We start from the raw sequence: 4,235 nt of genomic DNA, 5'->3' as shown, positions 1-4,235 counted from the left end.
ATAAAACTATTCTTTTAAAAGAACAACAAGAGTTTTTTGAACTCTGCCTCTATCCTAGCCATTGCACGTAACTAACATTGGAAGTTTTGAATTATTTATACTTTTTTTTATCTTACTGTACAAAGAAATTATATTTAATAAAGGAAATAAGTTCATTTTATATACCTCAAATTGTCCATGTCAGCCGAAAAAAAATACTTACGATATTTGCGATAACGCAACCAAAACCGTGTGTTTATATGCGATATATGTATATGCACGTCGCTTATCAACAAACTAATATGCTGCCACCTCTTGCGGGTCGCCCGAATTTTAACCGTGTGGGTTTAAGTTGCTTGGCGTTTAAAACGACAGTGGCCTTATCAGGGTTAAGTAGCAAGTAGCCAATTATATATTTTTTCACTAGAGAGTAACGTTTTGTTATTGTTAATAATCTTGTGAAAAAAAAGTCAAAAATTAATTAAATTATCATTCATAAAAAATCGGTCAGTTTATTAGTATACTAGTATACTAATAATATCACCCAAGTTAAAATTTTACAAATGTGTTTGTATAAAATTATATATTTTCCTATATATATATATATATATATATATATATATATATATATATATATATAGTTTTATTTATAGAAATATAAATATACTTGCTTCTTATTTATAGTAACTACGCAAACCCATGTAGATGATTTTATGTTAGAAAAAGGTACAAGTAAAATTCCGAACTTATATTCTATATTTCTCACAAAATTTAATTACATTTAGCTTCCACCACTACCGAAGTCTATATAGAAGATGAGACTGTAGAGATGATCGCTCAAGGTATATAAACTGAGTATATTTTAACTAATTAAACAAATCAAAAGTATGTATAATGTTTTTATATATAAACAGTTCTACTATAAAAGAATATTACAGTAATAAAATTTTCTTAGAATGTAAAGCTAAAAAGTATTATATTCTACACATGCTCAAAATCAAGAGAAATTTAAAACTTTAACTATTAATTTTTTGATGACTATTTCTTTCTTTTCTTAAAATATATTGATGAATGTTACACGCAATATTTACAATATTATTAGGCGTCTTTTAAATTGTTTAAATATGCCTAGTCGTCAGGCTTTGGCAGATAATGAGATGTTGGAGGCTGTGGGGATGCTTCAGACTGGAATGCGTTAAACTGATGTAACCACTGCTACAAGCACTACTCTGAGCGTTATCTCTTGCCTCTGGAGCTATTATCGGGTAACTGGAGCCACACGCGAAAGGCATTTGGGTCGGCAAAGGGTGTGTTACTCTTATACTCCTCATATGGACCGATATGTTCAGTGAGAAGCTCGAAGAAATGACAGAGTAACACCACCACAATTAACAAGTCATCTGCGCAGAGCTCATAGTGTGACTGTTTCCAGACATACCATCTACAGACGGTTGAGAGAAGGTAATCTAGTAAGCTGAAGGCCTTGGTGATGCCAACTCTTAAAGCAACGGAATTGCGGCAGTCGACTATAGCTTGGGCTTAGGAATGTCTCATTTAGGAGCAAAATTAATGGCAAAATGTATTTACTGATGAGTTTTGCTTTGGCTTGAATCCAGATTCTCGAAAAGCGCATCTGTGGAGGGCACCTGGCACGCGAAATTGAATCCATCATACACAAGTTTATAGTTATAAAGGAGGCAGAATTATGGTATGGGCAGAAATTTCTCTTGGTCGAATTAAGCTCATTCATCTAAATCGTTTTTTTATCAACAGACTCGTGCGTTAGAAATGTTTTAGAACCTATTGTTGTTCCATATACTTAAAATATTGGCGTAAATATTATTTTAATGTATGATATTGCCACTCCACACATAGCTAGAATCATACGAAATTTTTTGGAAGAGCAGAATGTTCGTGTTTTAGACTGGCCAGCTCAATTACCTGATCTTAGTCCTATAGAGTATGCCTAAGATATGCTTCAGCGAAGAGTTCTTCAGGGCCAGAGTCAGTTTCAAAACCGAGATCAGCTGTTTCAAGCTCTTCAACAGTGTTGGAAAGGAATTCCCCAAGAAAATTTGGACAACTTACTCCTTAGCATGGAAAGATGTTGTAGAGCCTCAATAAATGCACGAGGAGCTTCATATTTTTTTTTTTCTGTTCTATTATTTTTTAAAATTTTGACCAATTTTTGTTGTTGTTTGGCATATATTGTAAATATTTTTTAATTTTTCTCACGAAAATCAGTATTTGGATATCATGTCATAATTAATTTGTTACTGGGGTGTCTCCACATATAATGGATACAAAAAAAAATTTAATTTAAAAATTTAAAACCACTTTGTAAATAAAATAATTCAATATCCCTAGACTTCGAGCATGTGTCTATATATTCCTTGCTTCTTTTCTTGTCAGCGGTTGTCACTAATCAAAACTATGAGACATGTTAGATAAAGATAAATACTAAATAAAAATACTTAAGTTATCCTATCAGTATTTGCTAATTTTATTCTTTCCATTTGATTTATTTTTAGCAACAACAACACTATTGAAATTAAATGATTTAGAGGATAATATTGTTAGTGAAGGTAATAAGATATAAAACTATCATTTGTAAGAAAATCAGTAACAACGATTCTTTTAGTCAATGTCATTAAAGAAGATTATTTAAGTGAGAGTACCATCGCCCAAGGTAAAAATAAAATATACAAAATATTTAAATTATATAATCGACAAGTTCTTCTCTGGACTAATTCTACTGACAATTCTAATAGCTGTCAAAACGGAAATGCATTTTGCAGATGGTACTACAAAGGCTTACGAAGTAAAAAATATAATAAATCAAGGTAAGTTAATTTATTGCTGGTACCTAAACAGTCTTATCTTGATATCATATAAATCTGAAAAAAAGATATATTCTCACTTTCGGCAGATGGGTGATGCCAGGTTATATGATATAAAATATCACAATTAGATATAGAAAGTACTACCTTAGACTGTACAGCAAATCTCTCCTCAATTGACGATCTCTTCGACATCTAGATTATTTTATTTGAAATATGTTCTTGGGATATTATTTCTTATTATGAAACTAAGTAGCTCCATATATATTGGACTCTTTTGGTAGTAATATCAAGTCAATATATTTTTGTTATCTTAAAATAAAAAGATTCTCATGTCACGATTTTATGAGAACATTTGTTAAAATACGTTTCTTTCTAAAATTTAAGGTGCTTATTTCTATCAGTGTAGTAATTTTTAATTTCTTAGCAGCAATATGTGGTTTTTTATAGTGAATAGTGAACGATAATTGTCCATAATGATAACAAAATTTGGCTGTTATATCCGCAAGTTAGTCAACATATGATTCTTAACTTAATCGAAATAACGCAAAATAGTTTATAAAAAAAAAATAAAACGCAATCGCAATTATTCTTTATATCGGAATTTTCATGCACACACATAATTCAAACCCAATAATGTACCCCAATTTGAAAGAAGATTTTTTTACTGGTTCAAATTACTTACGACAAAGTATATAGATAATTTTTATCTTAATACTTGTAAGAATAATTAGTTTACAATTTATAAATAAGAAAATATAACTTATAACTTACTTAATATAAGTTACTCATTTAATATTTTTTAGTTGGCAGAACGGAAGCAGTATACAATAATAATAATCAGTTACTCAGACATGACTTAAAATATACTGAAAGTCCTCTGAGAGAATCTAATTCAGATTCAAATGAAGTGTCAAGAAGTAAGCAGCTTCTTCAGGGACAGAAGGATTTTAATGGAGAACCTTTAGAAGTGGAGAAAAAGGGGGCTAAAAATGCTCAGGAAAGTAAACACTTTGGTTTAAAGAGTTTTGGTCACAAAGACTATTTTAATAATTCTTATATAATTCCCTTTATTATCATGTATAGCGTTATTTTTTATTTAGATTATAATTAATTATACAGAATATTTTAATTTTATTTAATAATGAATTAATCACACAATATATTATTACTCTTCTTCTATTGTCTTTTATAAAACCAAAGAAGTATATTAAAATGTAGATATTACCTATACATACATACATTTATCAAATGTGATTAGAAATATATTTCTTATTCTATTGATTAGTCTTTGTTTATTGCTCTTATAGCATTTAGTATTTTTTTGCTACCATTTTTCTAAAGTTCTGCTTGAAATTCTAAGGTTATTCTTCATTGTCCACTTATATTAAATTAATTATTTGTAAGTCAATAATA

The 4,235-nt window shown here is 29.4% G+C and overlaps 1 long non-coding RNA gene across 1 annotated transcript; it reads left to right on the top strand.

Moving 5' to 3' along the window:
• The first annotated feature begins 2,497 nt into the window (after window positions 1-2,497).
• LOC126750545 (uncharacterized) lies at window positions 2,498-3,968 on the top strand. Its single transcript, XR_007665753.1, has 3 exons — window positions 2,498-2,564; window positions 2,621-2,822; window positions 3,626-3,968. It is a non-coding gene; the product is annotated as an uncharacterized LOC126750545 (long non-coding RNA).
• The last annotated feature ends 267 nt before the right edge of the window (window positions 3,969-4,235 follow it).

Source organism: Anthonomus grandis, chromosome 2, assembly GCF_022605725.1.
Source record: "Anthonomus grandis grandis chromosome 2, icAntGran1.3, whole genome shotgun sequence".
Classification (NCBI taxonomy): domain Eukaryota; kingdom Metazoa; phylum Arthropoda; class Insecta; order Coleoptera; family Curculionidae; genus Anthonomus; species Anthonomus grandis.
Note: the sequence above shows the minus strand (reverse complement) of the source record. Positions and strands in the feature narration are given on the sequence as shown.